Source organism: Vanellus vanellus (genome assembly GCF_965231255.1).
Source record: "Vanellus vanellus genome assembly, chromosome: 7".
NCBI lineage: Eukaryota > Metazoa > Chordata > Aves > Charadriiformes > Charadriidae > Vanellus > Vanellus vanellus.
In genome coordinates, this window is record NC_138912.1 from 24,697,828 (window position 1) to 24,722,553 (window position 24,726).

Sequence of the window (24,726 nt, forward strand, 5' to 3'; positions counted from 1 at the left end):
TATTCATTTCATCTGCAAGTACATTCAGGATTTTTTTTTATGTTTTACATATGCCTTGACGGGCAATGAACCACCAAGGTTTTGCCTGTTTACTGTGATTTCTTTTTGCTACACTTTCCATCAGTTTTGCTTGTTTAGTTAAATACTGAAAGTGCGTAAGTTAACATATAAGCAAGGCATACTAAGTGGTGTGGTTATTACTTTATTAGTACAAACAATACTCTTAGACATGGTTTTTATTCCTCCCTATATTTATCTTCACTCCATATTATAGACCAATACAATTTTATTGTTAAGCACTGAGCTGTTTATTTTTTGAGTAATACAAAAACATCCAAGAGCAGCAAAATTCCAAATTGCTGCCATTCCTAAACTAAAAACAATTGGTAAAGTGATTTTAAATTACATCTTCTACTTAAAAATTTACATCTGAATGGAGATTAGTTATTTCAAGTTTCAGCCAGATGGTAATTAAAATGGGCAAGTTATGAACCTCTCGGAATAAATGTTCTAGTTTAGAATGTAAATGCCAGCGTACCCTTAACTGCAGTGGAGATGCTGAATGCTGTGATAACAACTCAGTACATGTATCGGTTTCAGCATTAGCTTAGTGACCGCTGGTGTTTTGATCATTCATTTAAATCCCTTTTATAACTAGCCAAACATCTTCTCTTGGTTTTTTGATACTTATTAACTGTACTTCATATAATAAATTTAGTACAGAACATACAGAATAGGAATAATTATATGTTCATTGCTGCTAACCAATTAGGGCCATTCTGCAGTCATTATCTAGCAATACATGACTGGAGAACCTGATTATTGTCATTGCTTTTAATTTTTATTAAATTAAGGTTTTTTTAATAGTGTCATTTTGCAAATGGTTCTTAGCAATAATACCTTCCAAGCTACCATAATCACTGGATAATTAACCTGCCAGGATTAAGCACACTCTACTTTGCCTCAGGATGCTTAACTCTCAAATAAGGTCAATTATCTCCTGATGATAACTGCTTTGTCACAAGTTGCCGCTTAATTCGCCTGTAAAAGCTCACCTTAGAATACATATTTTACAACTCAAGGTAACTCTCAGTAACAGAATGGTCAAAGGAGTGAAAGCTTTTACAATTACATCTCTACACAGAGTTGTGGAATGTTTCCTGCACAGTAATTACACTAGGCAAGTAAAGGAGCCAAAATTTGCATGTATTTCTTTCCCAGACCTCTTTCTGCTTTCCCAGTTAGGGCTAAAGCTTGATGTCTCTGATGTACTTGACCCATCAAAGTCAATAATGGGCACAGGAATCTGAACTCCATTTCCATTCTCCCCAAAAGATGTGAGTTACAATGGCACCTCCTCAGGGAAGAAACTACTTCTGGGGGGAACGGTCTGTGTATTTTGGGACATGCAGCTGGATAGCAGTTTCTTTTCCGTGCAGGCCTTCAGAATTCAAGGGACACTACAAAGCTTTCACATGATTCATCCCTGCATATGGCAGTCATGACTCAGAGGAATATTTATTAAGATATTGATGTGGTAAAGATCATCTGGGTTCTCTTCCTACGTGTAGGCAGGACATCACTGAGAAATTTTAGAATTTAGAAACTTTAGAATTACAGACATGCTGAGCTCCTTATCTCTTGCTTTACAACCAAAACCGTAACCGAACAATGTAGCTTGGTGTGTACAGCGGTCAGCAAAAGATGAGGAGGTTATGTAGAAGAGAAATCGTGGATTTTTCTAGAGCACGAATATAATAAAACTAAGATAACAATTATTCTTGGAAATTGGATCCTCTGCCTCTCTAGTGTAAAGAGCTGTTACTTCTAAGCACCCAGTCTCTGAACAAATTAATTACAGGATTGTAAGCTGAAGTTCTGCAAAGACAGATGCTTCTGCAGGCTCACTGGGAAATTGATGCTGGTGTGACAGCAAACATGCTGCAAAGAAAAAAGGTTGCGTGCAAGACTTCTGTGTTTTAAAAAGCAATGACAATAGCTTTACTGGTGGTTCTGGAGTTATGAATTCTGAGCTTTAAAAAGATGGGTGCCTTTGCATGCAGTAAGATATCAAACGGGTCTTGTCACCGTTTCATCTTACAATTATACCAAAATGGTACATTAATGCCTGCTTAAAGTATTTTCAAGAGAGGTATGAAATACTAACATAAACATCCCTACAAATATATGTGGTTTGGACACAGCCTTTAAGAACCTTTATAAAGGCAAGTCTCTTTAATGACATGGAAAATTCTCTTTAATGGCAAGGAAAAACAGTAAATCTAAAACTGATAACAGTGGTTAATGTGCTCCCGATTTTGAACTTGCAGTCAGTCTGTAGTTTTGTGCTTATTTTAACCAGGGGAGTGAACGGAAATGCTACTCAGTTTTCTGGCATAAAACTGCGTTCAGCGCACTAGGATTTACACCTAAATGACAGTTTCCAAACAAATTGGTCTATGCCCATTCTGTAACCTACAATGCATTTTTGTAAACAACTTTGACTCCACATGCTTTGATATATATTATATTAAGATATGACACTGTGGACAACCTTCAGTCCCGCCTGCAAATTTCCTCCACTGGATTATCATCTGGGTCCAGACTGATACCTGTAGGGTTAGGAATCAGCCCACAGCTCACAAGAATCTTGAATGAGACATAATCACTTTTGTAAGATAAATGAGCCTCACGGTGATTCTTGTTAAACTAGTGTGCATTCATAATGGCATAACTGAATTGATCTGATTTTACACCAGTGTAATTGCTACAGTTTATAGATCTAACAGATAGTTTTCCACACTGCCTGAACGTCCTTTCACACTGGTGAATTGTCTGATTCTGAGGAAACGATTAAGAGGTAAGAGGCAGGAGAAAATCAGGTGGCAGATATAATTTGGTGCGTGGAAGAAGGGAAATAAAGTTTGTCTTTCAATAAATAATGAAAGGGAGACAAACATTTCAGTCTGTTCTTCTGTATCAGATGGGCCAAGTAAGAAACATAGCAAAGGTGGCTGATCATGCCATAAATATCACCAAATTGTTGTTTGTTTTTGAAGTATTCTTAAGGAAGCATTTAAAATTATTTTTGAGTGTTTAAATTATTAATAGAAGGCAAATAATAGATCATATTTGAAACTAGTATCTTGAAGAGGTTTCTTTTACTGTACCGCTGACTTGCATATATATTACCTAAAGAGCCCTTAAGAGACCTTGATTCTTTCTTTTTAGCTCACTGGAACTGGTCCATTTTGAGGGGTTGTTTTCAGTCAGTGGTTGTTTGCAAGCTGTCTTCCGTACAAGTTCAACCTTTGCCTTCAGCTTCTACATCTTTATTCATTTTGAATTAAATTTCAGAAACATTAATCATCTCAAATGAAATTAAGTTGGGTGTCAGTGTTTTGCATTTCAGTTTATATGCTAGTATTTTCCATTTCGTTACGCTTTCAGAAGTTGTCAGAAGCTTGCCCCACAGGTGAGGGTAGTTGCCTTCATTTCGCAGGCTGAGTGAGAGACTGAGGTTTGCACGGTCCCCTACAGGGAGTCTGCAGTTAAGTTAAAAATCGTAGTCAATATTCTGACCCAGTTTATTAAATACACATGGGAAAAAATTTTGTAAGGAGACATCTCATCTTCTATTTTAACAGGAAGAGGTTTTTAAGGTCAGCTGCTGCTGATGTTTGCTTTTCTAGACTGCAGTAAACAGATAGCAGTTTCTTTTTATAAATCCTACGTTTAAGATTGCTGCAAAGTCTTTGGAGGGAGCCTGGGAATTAAAAATTGTAATTTTGAATGGAGGAAAAATAAATATTATTTTTCTTTGATGTCTTTGTATAATTTTGACAATTATTTCCTGGTGCAGGTCTTTTGTTTTCAATTATAGGAAAGCTATGGTATTGTAATATTGCTGCTTAATTCATAGAATTAACTTTCTCAGTATTGGAATATCTAATAAATTGCGGTCAACTGGAAAATGAGAGGGTCTCTAGCACAAGGGAGGTTGGTAATGTCAATGGCGTGTTGTAAAGATGGGCTGTGGGAAGGATGCTGAAACAGCCCAAGGCTATTTCAGCTGCAGACACTGAATCTGCTTCTGCCTCTCTCTCCTCTTTTTTTTTTTTTTTTTTTTCTTTTTCCCTCCCTTGTGAACTGCAGTGGCTCTCTAAGATGAAATGCTTTTAAATCATTTCCCAACCTTGCAACCGTCTTTGATAAAAGCCCTGTTATCTGAAATGATATGAATCACTGTGGAGTTAATCATACCTTATACAACAACATATTTTGTTGTGATTCATTCTGTTTCAATTAATCATCTTATTTATCTACATTGTCTCAGCTGCTGCACTGAAATTCATGAGTAATAAGCAAGTAATTATTTTAGTATAGTTTACCTAGTACATTATGAATGAAAGGAAAATTGAGAGCCAAGTATTTAAATTGATATTTAGTGCTGCTTTCAGCTAATGTCTAGCTATTTAAGCAATTTAGGAATCCTATCTCAAAAATGGCTTTCTTTTTCTCCTGTTATGGAAAGCAAGCAGGTATTTAGAAGAGAAGCATATACTTTACAACAGGCTTCACTTCTTAAAGCTAAAAATATTTTCTGGTAGTCTCTCAGAATGCTTAGGGATATTTATCCTTCCTTATGCTATGCAGTGTTGAGATACTTTTAAGATTACAAATACTGGTTAGAACACAGCACAAGAGAGAACACGTCCTGTGAGGAGGAAAGGCAGGTTTCCCCTTATTTCAGCAGCCTGTGTTTTACTGACGATGATTGATAACCCTTTTCAATTTGTAGCACTTCCCAGAGCCTCTCGCAACACTTCATAAACATTAAAGCTCAGAATAAACCAATAAGGTGGGTGTGTAGTCTTGTCTCTGTTTTACAGGTGGACAATTGAGGGGTTATTTGCCCAAGGTCATACAGCAAGAGCAGAGCCAGGAACAAGCAAAATCGAGTTCTGACTTTTTTCTTCAGTTAGTGTCCTGAAATGTTGTCAGCTGCTGGATACATCGAGGACAAAACTCAACTGACTGGAGGAAAAGACCTGCAGAATTTGGCTTTCAGTTTTCAGTCTAATATTAATATATGTCTCTGAAGGCCTTTTAAAGGTGAACTGCATGTATATTTTCAATAATCAGTAATAGGGCAAAAACATATAATCTAATACAAATATATAATGTAAGAGCTGCAAAAATAAAAGTGTGAATAAAATTTAGTTATATAGTTGATAAGAAGTAGAATGAAGGCAGAACGTTCACAAGAACTTCTTTAAATCAGCATAAATCCAGAGCAATTCAATTTCACAGAGATATTTGCAGATAACAATGCAGGTAAAATATATACGTTTCAATAAAGGTTTTGGTTTCCAATCCAGCTAAGTTCTATTCAATGACTCCACATTTAAGCCCTGTTTGGGGCAGAAGTAGCCAGTTTCTGATTCAGAGCATTGTTAGATCATGCCAAAGCCTTTTATGCCAACATATACTGAGGATTCTGCCCCTGTTACAGTCCTTACAGTGAATTGTAAGGCTGCAGTGCCGTGTTATCCCTGTGGATAACGTCTAAATGTGAGCTGATGCCAAACTTTCTCACCTGCCCTTATCATACAGTCTCATCTGCCCCCTTTAGTCAGATTTAGCAACTTTATGTCCGTAGCAAGAGTAATTTCTGTGGACTAGTTTACTGTTGAATCACTGAGCCGGTCTAGCTTTCCCAGGCAACAGAATCACTACACTGACCAGATGAGAGAGTAATACATGGTGGTACAGAGGACTTGGAAAGAGAAAGCCTGATAACCTCTTTGTTTAATCTAACCTAACCAGTCTATACTGCTAGGGTCTCCCAAGCAATATAGCAAAGAAACACAGTTGGGGACATTGTCTGACTTAAAGATTTTATTTCTGTATTATAGCATTTACAGCGATATCCTTTTTAATCCTGACTTATGTTACATATGCAGCTACTCAATATAGTTTTATCTGCAGGTATTTAGTTGAATGTTACTATGCACGGATAAGTTCAGGTATTAGCTGTAAAGCTCTTGGACAGGGGTTTTATATAAAAGAGCTTGCATTTGCCTAAGGCGTATGTGTTGGTGCTTCCTGCGTTTATAAATTTGAGTCTGAACAAAGCGTACTTGAAAGAGAAGAAAAGGGAAGGATAACCAAGGAGCCACTAGTAAGGCTGTGATGATATTCAAAACCCTGTGATCACGTCTTGTAGAGAGGTCTGGAGGCTGCTCTAAACTAAACTGCACTAAACTAACTTTTTCAAGAAAATATCATAGAATCATCAAATTGTAGAATGGTTTGGGTTGGAAGGCACCTTAAAGATCATCCAGTTCCAACCCCTCCTGCCACAGGCAGGGACACCTCCCACTAGACCAGGTTGTTCAAAGCCCCATCCAACCTGGCCTTGAACGCCTCCAGGGATGGGGCCTCCACAGCTTCTCTGAGCAACCTGTTCCAGTGTCTCACCACCCTCGCAGTAAAAATTTCTTCCTCATATCTAATCTAAATCTACTTTCTTTCAGTTGAAAAGCATTACCCCTTATCCTATCACTACAGTCCCTGATAAACAGTCCCTCCCCATCTTTCCTGTAGGTGCCCTGTAGGTACTGGAAGGCCGCTACAAGGGCTTCCCAGAGCCTTCTCTTCTCCAGGCTGAACAACCCCAACTCTGTCAGCCTGTCTTCATCAGAGAGGTGCTCCAGCCCTCTGATGGTCTTTGTGGCCCTCCTCTGGACGCTCTCCAACAGGTCTCAACTTAGCCTTTCAAACTTTCTACAGTGGCTCAATCTTGCCTCAGGGCATCAGGGCCTGGGCGTGGGTTTCTTATCATAGAATCATAGAATAGTTTGGGTTGGATTCAAAGGTCACCTAATTCAATCCCTCTGCAATGAGCAAGGGACATCTTCAACTAGGTCGGGTTGCTCAGAGTCCCGTCCAGTCTGGCCTTGAATGTTTCCAGGGGTGGGGCGTCTACCACCTCTCTGGGCGACCTGTTCCAGGGTTTTACCACCCTCATCATAACAAATGTCTTCCTTCTATCTAGTCTAAATCTACCCTCTTTTAGTTTAGAACCGTTATCCCTTATCCTATTGCAACAGGCACTGCTAAAAAGTTAGTCCCCATCTTTCTTATAAGCCCCCTTCAAGTACTGAAAGGCCACAGTAAGGCCTTGCTCTTGGCCATGTTGAACTTCATAAAGTTTGCATGGGTCCACTTCTCAAGTCAATCAAGGTCCCTCTGGATGGCATCCCTTCCCTCCAGAGTGTCGGCCACACCACACAGCTTAGTGTCATCGGCAAACTTGCTGAAGGTGCACTCAATCCCACTGTCCATGTTGCTGACAAAGATGTTCAACAGCACTGGTCCCAGTACTGACCCCTGAGGAACGCCACTCATCACGGGTTGCCATTTGGACATTGAGCTGTTGACTGCAAATCTTTGAGTGCAGCCATCCAGCCAACTCCTTATCCACTGAGTGGTCCATCCATCAAATCCATGTCTCTCTAATTTAGAGACAAGGATGTCATGCAGGACCATCTCAAATGCCTTGCAGAGGTCCAGGTTGATGACGTCAGTTGCTCTTCCCTTATCCACCAACACTGTAACCCTGTTGTAGAAGGCCACCAAATTTGTCAGACGTGATTTGCCTTGAGTGAAGCTATGTTAGCTGTCACCTATCACCTCCTTATTTTCCGTGTACCCTACATAGTATCCAGGAGGATCTACTCCATGCCAGGCACAGAGGAGAGACAGACTGGCCTGTAGTTCCCTGGGTCTTCCTTTTTTCCCTTTTTAAAAATGAGGGTTATGTTTCTCCTCTTCTGGTGAGCAGGAACTTCCCCGGACTGCCATGACTTCTCAAATATGACGGATAGTGGCTTAGTAACTTCATCTGCCAGTTCCCTCAGGACCCACTGGTGCATCTCATCAGGTCCCATGGATTTGTGCGCCTTCAGGTTCCTTAGATGGTCTCGAACCTAGTCTTCTCCTACAGTGGGCAGTACCTCATTCTCCCAGTCCCTGTCTTTTTCTTCTGTGACTTGAGTGTTGTGGCTAGAGCACTTGCCAGTGAAGACTGAGGCAAAAAAGTCACTGCGTACCTCAGCCTTCTCCATGTCCCAGGTATCCAAGTCTCCCGTTTCCTTCCAGAGAGTCCCACATTTTCCTTAGTCTTCCTTTTATCACTGATGTACCTGTAAAAGCTTTTCTTGTTGCCCTTGATGTCCCTGGCCAGGCTTAACTCTATCAGGGCTTTAGCTTTCCTAACCTGATCCCTGGCTGCTCGAATAATTTCTCTATATTCCTCCCAGGCTACCTGTCCTTGCTTCCACCCTCTGTAGGCTTCCTTCTTCTCTTTGAGTTTGTCCAAGAGCTCTGTGTTCATCCATGCAGGCCTCCTGGTGTTTCTGTCTGACTTCCTCTTTGTCGGGATGCATCACTGCTGAGCTTGGAGGACGTGATCCTTGAATATTAACCAGCTTTCTTGCACTCCTCTTCCCCCCCAGGGCTTTATCCCGTGGTACACTACCAAGCAGGTCCCTGAAGAGGCCGAAGTCTGCTCTCCCTCCCTACCCTGGTAGCGAGCTTGCTGAGCACTCTCCTCTCTGCCCTGAGGATCTTGAACTGCACTCTTTCATGCTCACTGATGCCCTTGAGCTTTACGTTCCCCACCAGCCCCTCCTTGCTGGTGAGAACAAGGTCCAAAATATGCAATATAATGTAATAATTGCAGAGACTAAAAGTAGATGTGTTTTTCAGTCTGTATGAGTGCAAATGTTTTGGTAATTATTTTAATACTGAAGCTGCTTAAGAAAAATATGTACAAAATGCAAACAGTAAAAAGTAAATTTTCAAAAGTAAATCGAAACTGCATTAGGACAGCTTTTGATTTTTGTTTTTAAAACTGTTTTATAAAGAATAATCTTGAAAACGTAGTTTGGGGGTTTTGGAATAGAATTGGCAATATCTTTATTACATTAACATATTTTTCTGTATTACTACATAGCACTTTTTTCAAAACTACAGTTTCAACCTTCTTTCTTTTCTCATGTTATCTTTCTCTATCAACACCTTTCTTCACCCTGCTTGTATAGCTCAAATAATATTTTTATTCCATCAAGAGAGTTTCACATCTGATTACAAATCGAAGTAGTTTCATTTTTCTGGCTTTCTTCAACAAACAAGAGTAAAACTAGGCATTTGAGCCCTCTCTTCTTTCCAACTAGTTATATAATCTTCTGTCACTGGGATTCATACTGTTTGTAGATTTGATAGGAATAAATGTAACCCATGGACGTTTCCTTAGGACTACTGAAAAGGTGCTATATATAAGTAAACAATGCAAAAAGATTTTTCCATCATTCATTGACATATACTTTGAAGGTATTTAGAACTGACTTCTGCGAAACTTATTGATTACAATCTGTACTTTAATTAGAATTGAGGGTTAAGACTTTAGAATTGATAATACTGGGCATTTTAATTGATTAAATTTACTAATTATACAACTAAAACATAATTTGTCCCTTCTATAAATGCATTAAAATAAAATCTAAACCTGTAGTATATTATGCAGCATATGCAACAGATCATAAATACATGTAAGGGTTGCAAAAACATTTTTTTTATTTCTAAATAATTTTTCAAAGAGTTGTCAAAAAGTTAGGAAAGGAGCTTGGAAAAGGAGTAGGAAAAAATACGCTTGCAACGTATCTAAATTACCTGAAAGATACATAAAATCATCCATGCTTTTCCCAAAGGTATCAATTGATCACTAAAACCTTGCCTTATTTATAAGCATAAGCCACCCCATTTACAGTGATAATTTTGGAGCCACATGAAGGTGTCTCTTTAAGCTATATTTTGAGGTTTAGTGGTCATATTCTGACTTACAATACCATTTGTTTAAATATTGACCTCCCAGGGAAGCAATGTGGAGAAATTGCTTTGCTATAAGTTTCTGTTCTGAGTTAACTTATCTCTCATAGTCATTACACTTTTTTTTTTAATTCTCCACAGAAAGGATCCACTAAACCTTTACTTTAGTAAAATTACAGCTAACACCTATGTGATACATAACAATTTCAGTGTTGCTCGCTAAGTCCTCAGACCCTCATTTGACACCTCGTATTCCATGTCAAAACCAGCAATGCATGCAGTCGCATTAGGGAAACATGTATATATGAGTCCGTTTGCTTTCTGTGTTAAAGTAGTTTCCAGGTGAAGGAGCTTTCCTCTAAAAGAAAGGATTGTAGCAGTCCAGTGGCTGGCATGGTAGAAATTTTGAAATATATAAATCTGTGTGTTTCTAGGTTATGTTTCTAGCTGTGTAGAGGGGGACCCCCTACTCTGATTTTGAAATTCAGCAAACAATTGTATTCATCATCCTCAAGTTATTTCATTCAGAGGCAGAAGTTTCACAAGCAGAAAGTTTGTTCTTCCCAACCACAACTAAGGAGAAGGACTTCCTCACCACCCTTACAAAGGAAGCGGCCATCAGCATCTGCTTCTGGTCCGAGTCTTAGAGCTAGGAGCCGGCTGGTTCTCCCTGCTCCATAAGGCCATGAGCTGTCCTTGTCAATAAGCAAAAACCTTTAGCATTTGAGAAACTCACTTGAAAGCAATGGGAAAGTGCTACACATGCCAATGGAAGACCCTTAGAATCCCCAGCTGATCTGGCGTTAGTGTCCTAAGCTGTCCTGCTGTTATCAAGGTACAGCCCTGTTAGTTGAATAGCCTACTTGAGGACGTCCCAAAAATTTCTGGAGTTAGGAGTTTTATTTTAAACTTTTCTGATGCTGAAGATTGATGGATCATGATTCAGGGGAAACTCACTGCTTTTATTGAGAAATTCTGCTGCTTCATTTTGACGACGTTGTCCTTTGAGTCTAAGCCAGTCTGCAGGTGCCAATCAACAGCATGCTTATTTGTCTTTCTCTGTGGCTGTCCTTCTGAAGGATACTATTTTTGTAATTCTGAGAGGCCAAGCTATTAGCAGTATCTTTGGTTCCTGGCAGGTATGAGACCTCACAGAATTAGGTCCTTCTCAGGATCTCTTTTAATAACGTGTTTTTCTGCTCTGCCATTCCTCTGAGAGACCAGGGCATTTTGTGTAGTCAGACTATTGACCTCTCCAGGTTGTGCAACATTCTTTCTTTTTTAAAAGAACTGGAATTCTCATGCAAAATGAAGCTTTAGCCATAAATTGTGTTGTTGGGGCAGTTCTGATTGCTCTGAAAGGAGATCCTTCCTCCAACTGGAAAAATACCCGAAATTTCATGGAATTGCAGGTGTCTTTCACCATTGATTCACCTGAAGTTTTTTCTTAACTTTTTTTGACACATGTATGACTTATGCGGATGGGCAGTCAGATGGTCTTAACACACACAGTATTTAATATATATGTCATTGTGGAGCAGTTATGATTAACGTGTCTCTTTCCTCTCGTTGGAATTTCTACTAGACCAGTAGATACATCTGTGAGTGGTCTTGGTCACATACCAGTTTCAGATAAATGGATCAGTCAATTTAAATTCTGCACATATAGTTGCCAAACACTAAGCATTTGATTTGAACATCAAAGTAAATGCCAGATTTGGATGGAGCTGCATCTTGGTATATGCAAATTACGACAATGAGTCAAACTACTGAATTGAACTGCTCAAAAAAGAACACTCATCATCTGGAACCAAATTTATTTCTTCTAGAATCTAAACCGGTGAAAAGAACTGAAGAAGTACGCAGCCTTATGCTGGCCAATTGTAGCCCATCTCTGAACATGCATTATTTGAGAGGTGGGTGAGCACACGTATGAGTATTCTAAAGGGTAGTGCTGGTGGGAGGTGGACCCATTATTTAGAGTAGACCATGGAAACCGTAAGTTTCAGGATTCCATATTAACTCTACTTGCAGATGAGTTTCTTTCATGTTTCAAAGAAGAACTTTGTGTCCCAGGACTGAGTAGTCCATGTACATATTTCAGGTAGGACAAGCTAAAATCGAGATCAAAGGGTTTGATGATGCTAACATCATCTTCAGCTGTGTTGTCGGGACAATTTTTAAGCTGGCATGGAAGTGACAACATAAGTTATCCCAAAGTTATCTTTTCATTTATGGTAAAGATATAAACTATTTTAGGGAGGGGTCTTCCTTGTAACAAATTTTATTCAAAGCATACCTATTCATTTTGCACTTCTTCCATTGGAGTTGTTTTTGTAGGAAGTTAAATGTCAGTTATCTCTTCTTAACAAACCTTCACCTCTACTATCCTTCAATACGAGTTTCCCTTTCTTGTTCTTTGGAACTTGAAAGTGCACTGTACAGAATACTGCAACATAAATTAACAGCGGTTGGTTACTTTGGAGGGCATTTGAACAGTTCTAGAGTGAGAGAAGAATATGTAATAGGTTAACGAGGAATGTTAGCACACCAGGAAGATGCTTAATTCAGGAGTAGATTATACAAACATTCTTTCTTGTGGCTGTTGTTCAAGGTAACAATTTTTAGAATAGTAACTCGTGTAATGAAACACAAAGCAAACCCCCTAATTTTTCTATTTCAAAATCTGTACGTTCAATGATACAGTAATGATTTTAAGTGTTAGGTGGATGGGGAGTATTGGATAATTAGACAATATGGCTATCCACAGTTATTGTTCTTTAACACTTATTTTTCAGGGTAAAAGCCAACTCTTTAATGAGAGTTTAAAGGAAACCAGACTGTTCTGTAAACTTTCCGTTTCCTTCAGTTTTCTTTGTAACAATTTTCCAAAGACAGAGTCCTGGACTAGATAGATTACTGATCTCATCCATTATGGCCGGTCCTGTGGTCTTTGAACAATGATATTTCTTTCAAGAAAAGATTATCCAGATAAATAGAACTCACTCATTTTACAATTTATACAACATATGTAAAATTTTCTAGTGATTTTTTTTTTTTTTAATTAGAATTGAAGAACTGTTTTCAGTGCTACTGGATTTTTTTCATTTGTTAATAAGACCTCTTGCAATAAATCCTTGTTCAGGATAATGAATAAGAAAAATTATACTTCATGTAGATTAAATTCCCAAGAGTAGACTTGAAATATATCCAATTCATCCTGCAAACTGTTTGAAATGTAACTAATTTTGTCTATACTAATCTCTCTAAACCATGTTACTAATTTAAATCGAGATCATAACAAGTTATGATGCTTACCTTTTCATAACGTTTCCTTAACTACTTTTTTTTTTCCTTTTATATTTCTTGCATTCCATTTTTCTGGAATGAAACACATCGAACCCAGCAACAGCCTGGGGTGCAAATTTGGTGTAACCATGCAGTGTTGTAAATGGAAGATTGACAATATTGTAGAGGGGAGATCCCCAGCTCGCCGGTGAGATACACAGAACTTCCTGCCTGCCCTTGAAAGCCTCCAGGATATTAAGCCTTACATAGAAATTTACCATTTATCAATAAGCTATTATGAGATAACCTTAGAGGGTTTCTAAAAAATTTTCCCCTGAGCCTCATACAACTTCCTGACTTAACAGACAAAGGCATATGAAAAAATGTATCGATAAAAATTTTAAATTCTCTAAAATAGGGTTCCTGTGAAACATGTCATTTACAGAATACATGATGGGTTGGCACGTTAAGATGATTTTGTGGATCCCTTTCTAAGGCAACTTACATTACTAGCTTGCGAATTGACCATTTGAGTAATGTGTCCATCTCAAGACAGCTTTTCCAAGAAACCACCACATGTTCTTTTTTCTTGCCTATCTCCTACCTTTATTATTACAGCAGTTGCCTTTACAAAAGGAGTTTGGAATACTATACACTGTACAAAACTGAGTAAGAGGGGTGTCCTGTCCTGAGAAATTTACATTTTAAACAGAGATAACAAACAAAAGACTTGAGAAATAATGACCAGAGAGAGGTGAAATGTCATAACAATGATCATACACTTGCTCAGTGCCATTACCAAAAATATAGCTAAATTTTTTGCCCTGTAATCTCATATATCAATTTTTAAAAGAAATGCAGTCAATGGTAAAGAAAAAATAATGATGGCTTACACTGTCTAGATATGTAAGTCCCTTCACTATGGACTTTTTTAGTAATTCTTTTGCATATTTTTTTTGTTTTCAGTCTTAAATATCATGTGGAATTAAGGCAGCTCATGATCAGTTAAAATTTTAAATATTTAAGAAAGCAGTATTTAAGATTAACTGTTCTTCATTTACTGACTATTACTTGGAACCAAAAAAACCCTTGTATTTTTGTAAGCATAGTAAGCTACACTGTTTTTCTTTAAACTTTAGGGTATGAATTATATTCCTATAATGACAGCTGCAGGGTGGAATGTTTTAACACACTGGAGTGAGATATATCTTGGACACATTCTTGGTATCTTAAGTTCAACATGCTCCATATGGTGCCACTGAGCCAGTGATTTTGAAGAAAACAGTCAAAGACTGCTGAAACAGCGTAAAATACAAATCAGTCTTTGCTATATAAGTAAAAAAATTCCCTGTCAATCTTTTCAGCTTTCTGCATGAATACTTCCAGCAACTTTTAATAGTAGTCCCCATGTTTTAAAACAACTGTTGAATTCTAGCAGAAGAGAGTAAAAGATTGTGGGCTAAGAATTCATACTCATTAGTAACTGTATTATGCCGAAGTCTAATGCAGGAGAGCAAAGGGAAAGGAGGCTGGGATTCCCTGTATTGTCACACTAGTCTTGAACATGGCAGCAGGGATTGTGTGTTGCTGGATTTGTGAGAAGTAGGTTGCTCTCTGTTAACTTGGTCCCTCGTCAGCACAAAAGAGCTGTGAAGGAGCTGTGTCTCAGGGAGGTGTCTTCTCAGTCCTGCTATTGAGAACAGTAAGGATAGGGTACCCTGCAGTAAAACTATCTAATAACCATTGTTATGACTTAAAAATTTTAGTGTTTGTGGTACTGGATTAGCTGGGAATTAGGTTTTCAGGACTTTGGACTTTTCCATGTGTGTTTTCGTTCATAGTATTGTGATACGTAGGAGTTAATGTATGAGTAACTTGCTTGTCTATCTTTTGTCTATCTTTTATCTTAATGTGATTGGATTTTTTTCAATATAAACTTAACCCTCGGTTTCCTGAGTTTATATTCATGCTTGTGGATTTCGGAATTCTTACGGCATACTTGCAGTTCTAAATACTGAAGTTATTGGTTCATACCCTGATTTTAACTCTATATTGACCTGATGTAAATTTTAGTCCTGCATTATTATTATTATTATTATTATTATTAGTAGTAGTAGTAGTAGTAGTAGTAGTAGTAGTAGTAGTAGTAGTAGTAGTATTAGTATTATTATTAGGGCTTTTTTAAAGCATCATACGTGGACTGCAAACAAGAAATCCAAGGATTACATGGTCACATATTAATGTGAAGGTGCACATTACGACCTGAGTTGATCCAGGACTTTACTGCCAGAGGAAGAGGGAGGTCTTACTCCCAGTTCTCCCCCTTTTCAGACTTGTAGCTTCTGTCTCAGGTTCTCTCTGTGCAGTGGGACTAAGGCAGCAGATACATGGGGGATATTTTCAAGAAAAGGCCCAAGGAGTTGTGGCCACGTCATTTTTAAACAGGGATGTAATTTGAGACAGTCAATCTCAAAGTAAGAAGCCGAAGCACAGACCTTGAGCTGCTTCTTCACTGCTAAATTGTTACAATCTATAAAATCATTAGACAAAGGTTGACAGGTCACTAGCATTTTAGTAATCCCATATTAGAGCTACCTGCACTGCTGTAGTCCCTCTAGATGTAATTAGATAAAACAATCATCAATAGTTTGTTTAAGTCTCCATCTTTAAATATAGCCTGAATGTCAAATTTCAAATGATAATTACTTACAATGTTTGCTAAATTCTTTGGGATACAGCCAATGTTGGTATCTTTGGTAAAGGACCTAGTTGCCAATGGATTAATAAAGTTCTTCTGTGCTCTCAGTACATTCCAAGCATGCAAGGTCTTGATACACTATTTCTCACAGTAAACAGAGGTAAAATCTCTGCTTTAAGTGCAAAACAGAACTTAATATTGGCGTTAGAGACAGGACCAGAACATCAATGATACATTAAGGTGGATGCTTTCTCCTCATACATAAAATATAATTGCCACCTTTTTTTTTTCTTGCAACAGCTGGATGCTCTAGTTTAGAAAGATATCTGTTGATATTCATCCAGTCACTGGACATACAGTGGTATATGTTCTATGAAAGATTTATTCAGCTATACCGCCCTCATCAGTGAGAACTCTGTAGGCCTTCCAGTCTCCACGCCATCCTAATCCATTTGATATGATGATTTAATGCAGCTGTCACAAAACACTACCTTCTTTCTTTCAGAAACATAAGACTTCCAAGCCATACATGTAATCTAACCCAAGGAAATGATCCCAAGGGATCCACTTGACCTATCAGTGCCGTCCTTCATTTTGTGCCGCGGGTAGACTGGTCCCTTTGGTTATCTGCTCAGCAGGATTACAGTCACTGTCTAAATTGGAAGACAACTGTGCTTTCCTTCTCTGAGTATCAGTTCATCATCACTATGTGTGAGAAGCTTGTGTTAAGCTATGTGTTAAGCTTGCACTTAACTGCTCCAAAACAAGTTTATATATGAAAGACCTAACAATTGTGTTATATTGCTCGGCTGGGACAAAAGGAGGACCTCCTTAAGCCAAACATTCTTTATGATGAAGAGCAGAGCATGAAAGGAGACCAGAACCTCTTTCTGCACGTTACTGCCGTTTGCTAAAGGAGGGCAGGGTCCAGCCTGTTCTTTTCTGATTCCACATCTCAGCCATTGGTGAGTTATTTGAGGACAGGAGGAGACAAAGAATAAGGGGGAGACTTGAGAAAATCAGATGGAGCACTCTACCTGAAAATGGCTCTATGTTTCCTGAAATTCAAGGTCTTGACTTTACTTTTCCTCTGACCCATATCCCTCAGGACTGTGAACTCCACCAGTGCATGATGACTGCAGCCCAGGCTGCCTCCAGTCTTGATGTCACCAATTAGCTCACTTGTGTTCATGACCAACAGGTCCAGTATTGCATCCCCTCTGGTAGGCCTGTTACCTGGCTTAAGAAGTTATCCTCCATGCACTCCAGGAGTCTTCTGGATTGCCTACAGCTCACCATGCTACTTTTCCAGCAGATGTCAGGGTGGTTGAATTCCCCCAGCAGGATGAGAGCCTACGAGCACAATGTCTCCTGTAGCTGGAGTAAGAAGGCTTCGCCAATAGGCTCCCCTTGATCAGGCAGCCTGTAGCGAACACCAACCACAAGGTTCCCTTTGTTGCCTTGGTCTCTAATTCTTATCCATAAGCTTTCAACCTGCTTGTGGCTATTCTTCAGAGACAGCTCTTCACACTGTCTAGTTCTTGATGTAAAGGTGTTGTGGATTTAACCCCAGCTGGGAGCTAGGACCACACAGCCGCTTGCGCAGTTCTCTCCCTTCCCTCCTAGAAGGGTACGGAGAAGAGGGAGAAAAAGCCGGGAGAACCTTGTGGGTTGCGATAAAGAGAGATTCATAGAACAATAACAGAAAAAGGAAAAAAAATAATAATAATGGTGAAAGAATATACAACATAAAGTAATACAACACAAGTCACTCTCACTACCTGGTGAATTGGTTGCCCAGCCCATCCCGAGCAGTGATCGTGGATTCCCACCCCCCCGACAATGCCCATTTATATACCAAGCATGACATCTATGGTATGGAATATTCCACTGGCCATTCCATTGTTCTGTCTATGCTCCTTCTCAGCTTCTTTTGGAAGCTGAAAAAAGTCCTTGAATAGTATAAACATCACCTAGCAACAACTAAAACGATATGCATTATTGACATTCCTGTCATACCAAATCTGAAACACAGCAACCACTAGAAAGAAAATTAATTCTATCCCAGCTGAAACCAGGACAAGAGGGCAACCCCTCCGCCCCTCCTTCCTTGCCTGTCCCTTTTGAACAGCCTGTAGCCATTGATAGCTGCACTTCAGTCATGGGATTCGTGCCACCAAGTTTCAGTGATGGCGACCTTCTTCATGCAGGCCAGAAGCCTGTTCCTACTTTACAACTTACAGGCCAATAAATTACTTCTCCAAAAAGTTTCTTTTCTTGATAAATCAATCTGCTCATGTGTTTGCGCTCTATTATGTAAGAGGAGCCTTGTCGTCTTATTGAAATAGTAGGACATTGCGAGAGACCAAGTATTTATGGCTAGATTTAACGATTTTAAAGGAAGCAAATTATTGCAGCTCCAGGGCAGCAGTAACTTACGTAGTGACAACTTATACATGTTTTATGTACCTATTTACTTCAATGTTCACTACAAAAGTATAGTTACCATAGCAATGACCATGTCACCAGATTTCTTTGCTAGTTCTGAAATACAAGATACCCATATGCCACCTGAACTGTGATTATTTTCTGCACAAGTACTGAAAGTACAAGTTGAGAGTGTCACACACTTCTCTAAACAAATAGTAACACATTGATTTACGGAACATTTTATGATGCAAGTGGATCTCAGGTTGCTAGCATCCCTAATACTGTAAATCCTTTGCCACTAAGCTGAAAGAAAAGCTTCACTGGCTTCTATCAGCAGAGGCTCCACTAGTATATACTTAACCTTTAATTTTCTGTGAAATATTGGTACTTGCATGCAATTATTCCAGGACAATAATGTGTGGTATTCAGAAAGATATTTCTCTGATTTTAGTTGTGAACTCAAAAACAAAGCCATCTTTTGGCTATTTGCAGCTTGTTAATGTTGTATAAAATAGCACCACAAAAAGTGGTGGTTTGTTCCCTTGCTGCTTCTGCTTTAGAAATGGCAAGTTTGTGAATAATTTAGGTAGTGACCTTGCATACCTTGGGGTGCAGCTCACTAACACCAATAGAATTGAGAAGCCAAGTACTAGATTTCCCAAATCAGCATTAACCGCTGGGGCAGTGGCCGGCTACCCCCATGTGACTTGTGGCAGTGGGCGAATAAAAGGTGAAAACTTTCACCACAGATCTAGACTTCTCCTTCTTATAGCTGAGTTATGTTTTCTCACACATAGACAGTGTGAGAGAACCTGAATACATATAACAATTGTGATTACAGATATTTGAAGAAAAGTGGTTTGCGGGACTGCACACTTAACCCACCATTTCACTCATTCTCCTTTAGTAAGGATTTGTCTACACAGGAAAATTAATCTGAACTGAGACAGCACATTATTTGAAGCACAACAGCTTTAGCTGAGATTTGTATTGTGTCCATGTGTGGACAATCTTATGCTGGAACAGGAGTGGTTTGTTCCTGTTTAACTTACTTTGAAAATGTGTTTAACTAAAGAGGAGCAGGGCACGTGAATTATTGAACAAACATGTCAACACATGGAGCCAGCCATTAGCAATTCCATGTGAAGACGCAAAAGTAAAATCGATCCACATTTATGTAATGGTTGATCTCCTCCTCCTGGCATCGGGCAGTGTTCGAATTCTTCCCACAAAGGAGGAATCTCACTTTGCAGGGTAGGGGGGCAGACATGGTGCTGTTAGTTTATCTGTATGAGTTGTAGGGAAGAATTAGGAGATTACTTTAGCTGGGAAGTTTGATCCAGCCTCCCAAAGTCCTTGAACTGGAGGTGGAGACTGAGTTGTTCAGATTCCAGCTTTATGTAGCAACGCCACTGTTTAGACTCTCTAAATCTGATCAGAGGCCTCAAAAGGAAAATGAAGTCTTAAATTAGAAAGAAGGAAACTGTTTTTTTTTCACAGCTTCCACGTTTTCTGCAAATTGTGTAAAAGGATCAAAAAAGGCCTCTTCTTTGTGTTACTAGTAACCATTAGTAAGTAATTCTAGCTACTTCAGTTTTTATTTGGATTCTCTCCGTTCTGTTATATTTCTTTCTCAGAAAAAAACAAGCAAACAAACAAACAGTATTATTATGTTTATCTAGGCAGCAAGTGGAATTTGCAAAGAATCCTTTAAGAGCATAGGTGTACTTTTCAGCCAAAGACATTTGACCTGACCCTGGACACGTAACCTGCCAAACTAGATGATTCAATTTGCTGGTGCGAGTGCTGTGCTTCACAAGTACCTTAAGCTGTGTGACCGTGTGAATTACCAGCTCAGGTAGTTCCGAGATCTCTGTGATGCTCCACTGCCTGATATAAACACGCTCAAAGACTTATCTTGTCTCTGACCTTTGCACAGACTTACAGGTACTAGTCCCTGTATAATTTACCAGATAGCCTTCCACAGTGACCTGTGCATGGTAAGGGTAAGCTCCAGCCCGTTAGCGGAGTATGACCACCCGGCTTCACGCCGGTGGGCAGGTATGGTGGGAAACTTTGTCCAGAAAGCCCCCTCTCTCTGCAGCTGACCGGCTGCGTGATAGATTAGGTCACTCTGTCTATGCCTCTCCTCTTTTACACACACTGCTTTCGTAGTCAAGAGTGTGTTTGTTCCAGATGTGATGTTAAAAAGCGTAACTCCATTCACACCTACAGGAATAATCTGGCCGGAGCGTTTTTTGTCATTACTGGCAAATACACTCAATGTGGGAAGCGCATTGGATATGGTCGAAGGTATAATATACACTCACATTTGTTGGCACTGCAATAGACTTAGGAATAAATCTGCCTCGGTTTCTGGATGAAGGCTGTCTTTCTGCTACTAAAATCTGACATCCAATTCTTGGTCTGTAGCTACTCGAGTATTGCGTTTCTTCTCCGTCCTCTCGCTGGTGCAGCCAGCCGGTCTGGGGTGGAGTCCATGCGTGTGATGCTCACACACACGCTGCTCTGCTGCCAGGAGCAGAGGACCTAATTTTTTGTCACATGAAAAGGAACTTGCTGGTACAGAACATTACTAAATGCTAGAGACTTATTTCATGAAATGGGAACGCCGCAGGGGGAATCTGGCAAGGAAGATGTGTTTATGTAACTGAATTGAGTGTTGCAACTGCCATCGCTTAGTTCCCTTGGCTGCAGTGAGCGAGTTGTGAGAGAAAAACAATCCAAACAGGGATCTTCAGACACTGAGGGCAGCTCTAATTACATACAAATAATTAATAAAGATGAAATGCAATATTATTAGAAAATACAAATACCATTCATTTTCTTACACGATTATGTGTACGGAGCTCATTGATAGGGACAGGAACACCCAGGCTTTTGCACTTCTATTTGAAGTACATATTTTTTGGGTGTCTTCAGCACATTCTGATATCCCAGGGAGATTCATGACACAAGAGTAATTGCACATAATGTAAACAAGATCTGCATTAGTTGGCTCTTCTACTCAGAATCCCTTTCCAAGTCCAGATGCGTGATGTGTAAACGTTAGGAGAACAGAGTCCTTATGAAATAGCTTTATCAAATGCAGCTAGTCTTCCAGCAAAATGGAGAAAATATAAATTAGAGCTCAAGACCTTGGTCAAATCTGGTGCATAAAATTTTATGGTTATATTTAATGTTCCATATGTGCTTTGGACAAGTGCCATGTTTGTAAAGAACTGCTTCAATATTATTTTTAAAAAGTGACACTTTTAGCACAGTATCCTCTGCAAACTGTTCACTGCTCGCCATGTAAGCCAGCCAGACTCCAAATAAACTGTTTGTTTTCATGGTCTAAATCTAAGATCAAAGTGGCTTTTAGAGCATGGCGATTTTCAAAACATGGCATGGTAGATGTCGTATGTGACTTTTCGCAGTATAATTCGGAAGAGTTGATTAACTTGACTGCAAGAGGAGAGTGCATGATATAAAAATCTGACAAGAGACAAGGAATTAGGAAGATGTATACACTGTCTGCTAGTGCTGAATATCTGTTCTAGCTTGGTTTTTATAACATAATTAGATTTTGCTATATTGTGTGAGCACTACATTCCTCCTAGCTCTTTTAGGCAAAACAAACTTCAAACCAAGGAGAGTCTACAAATTTATGCCACTTTTCAGAGGTCCTAGCTTATTTTTTTTCTTCATTTCCCTAAATCCCTAAATAGCTATCTTTTAAAAAAGCTTCCAATGCAGCATCTGGTGTGCTGTTATTGCCACTACTTTTGCTCTGAAAGCGTAGCACTACTGTTTTAGAATGTTCCCATTCATTTGTTGTCTGGTATTTGGCCAAAAAATTTATTACTAATATAAGAGAAAGAGGTAAATTTTCAAGAGCCCAAATCAGAATGCAATCTGAACAAAAGAACAGCACCGCTTTGACCCTACAGCTCTTTTCAAATTTTGCATAAAATGGAAGAGACACAGCGTCTTGGAAGAAATTACAGGAATTCTTTGTGTTGGAAAGTGTGAGGCAAACTAAATAGATTGAAATAACTTCTGTTATATTTAAACATGAATATAATGCTACAGGCAGAGAAAAAAAAAAGATTATTTACACTTCTGAGCACTCGGGAGGTGTGAGAAATCTGTAGTGAAGGGCTTGAGCAAGTACTTAGCTAAAAATAACCTGTCCAAAACTGAATTACTACTACTATTACTACGACTACTAATTTCAGCTTCAGAATAATTTGCAGTCTTACATTTGTCATGTAATAAAATAAGAAATATATCAGGTGCAATTTCGGGTTCGTTTGCAATATGCTAACATATACTAAGCATACAGTAATGGTTAACAAATATATAAATGTCTATTAAGATATAATGTCAATCTGTTATCTCAATAATTAAAAAATAGTTGTGAGATAAATCCTAAAATAAATGTAGCATTTTAAAGATGCGGAAGTAGAGGTTAAAGTGGTAACTGTTCTGAAGTATATCTGAGGATTAAAAAATGTTCTTTTGAGTCTAGGAGTATGTGGGGAATGTGCATATGCTGGAATCAGAGATGGTAAGGTTTTTGTATGCTTACGTACAAAATTCCTAAAACGTTATTGCTTGAAAACTATGATGCGTTTTTATGGTCCTTTAAAATATACAACTGGTGCCACTAGGAGAGTGTCCTTGCTTAGCAGAGATTTGGAGAACTTATCTTGTAGAAGGGCACAGTTGAAACTCAAAAGTTTTCTTTTATTCAAATGTAAACCAAGTCTTTCATTTCTCTTCTGTATGGACTGAGCCCAAATTTTACTTTTCAGCTTCTCTCTAAAAGTTATCTGTGTGAATTTATGAACTGAAGAAAAATAGTACATTGCAAATCATACAACAACCTCGGTCATTACACTGTAGGAAAAATACATTTGCGCTTTAATATCTTATAGCTAGTGAATGTATCAAATTATATTTTTAAGACAGGCTAGATAATAATTCGTTGCAACTATATTAGCAAGGTAGAATTATTTCATAGTAACAAAAAGTACAGCGGTGCTATTTAACATGAACGGCGATGTAACCGGTATATCTCAGACTGTAGCTGGAGGTCTTCATAACCTTCAAGTGCTCAGAAAGCTTGAAAGCACTACTAAGTTGTGGTATTTTAGTGGCTGTGGTTCCATTGCAGACAGGTTGTTTTTTCCCCTAGTTAGAGGTCTAGTGAATAAAAATGCTTATGGAACCATTGATTTAACCAGGAACAGTTTGGAGAATGAGTGCGTGTAGGAGAAGACTGATGTACAGAAGGTCTCAGAGAGGGAGATCACTTTTGTTTTGTCACGAGCTGTATATGCATTTGGGAGAGTTGTGTGTGTGCATATATATGTGTACATAAAGTTGATTTAACAGGGAAGACAAATGCCTGACAGACAAAACCAGTATGGATTTAGTTTCTTATCAATATTACTGCTACAAATCCAGTGCATCTTAGAGCAAATGATCACACTGAAAGAAAGGGGGTTGCATACAGTAGTCCCTGTAATAATGCATTGCTAAACTGTGCACTTTTAACAAATAAGTTATTGTCATAATTACACTGCTGTGTACTAGGTGAAAGATTACTGATCTTTGATGCAGGAATGTCATTTTCCATAATTAAATTATTTAATTTTGAACTTTTTTCTGTAGGAATTCATACATATTCATACATCATTTTATATTCTTTTTCGCATCTTACTCTTTATCAGCAGTTGGTTATAGATAATTTGAATGTCTGCTGCCGAGTATATTATAAACCACATGAAATAGTTCAATGAAGTTCAGTGATCAAGACATTAATGGCCTTCCATGTTTTCTTTATCTTTGGTGTGCTGTACTGATGCTAGCAGTCCTTTGGCCAGCAGCAGCTGGATGGGAAGGTTCTTCCTAGTTTGAGAGATCCTGCTCATTTGTCACAGCAGCTTGTTCTGATTCATTTGTAGTCCCTGACTGTCCTCACTTGCTGCATGGCTGTGGTTGGTTGCTTGGTTTCTTTAGCTATTTCTTTTCCATTTTAACACTGATCTGACTTTTCTGCATCTATCAATAAGTCTTTGACAAAGTCTTTCCCTGTCTGCCTATCCCCAGCATGGATTTTGTCCCGTGCTTGGAGTCAGTAGCTGCTATCTTAACGCAAAGTATGATATCGAATTTTGAAGACCTTGGCAGACTGGAGAAATGGGCCAACAGGAGTTCAACCAATGGAAATGGCAGGCCCTGTACCTGGGGAGGAATGTTGGTCCCAGGACAGGCTGGGGAACAGCTGGGTGGAAATCAACTTTGCAAAAAAGGATCTCAGGATCCTGGTGGGCAAAAAATGATTCTGAGCCAACAATGTGCCCTCACAGCAAAGAAGGCCAACAGCATCCTGGGCTGTATTAGGA

At 38.9% G+C, this 24,726-nt stretch overlaps 1 protein-coding gene across 2 annotated transcripts in view; it reads left to right on the forward strand.

Moving 5' to 3' along the window:
• Positions 1–24,726, forward strand: part of ADK (adenosine kinase) — a 305,604-nt gene that overhangs the window by 222,870 nt on the left and 58,008 nt on the right. The gene's annotated exons all lie outside the window — the stretch shown is intronic.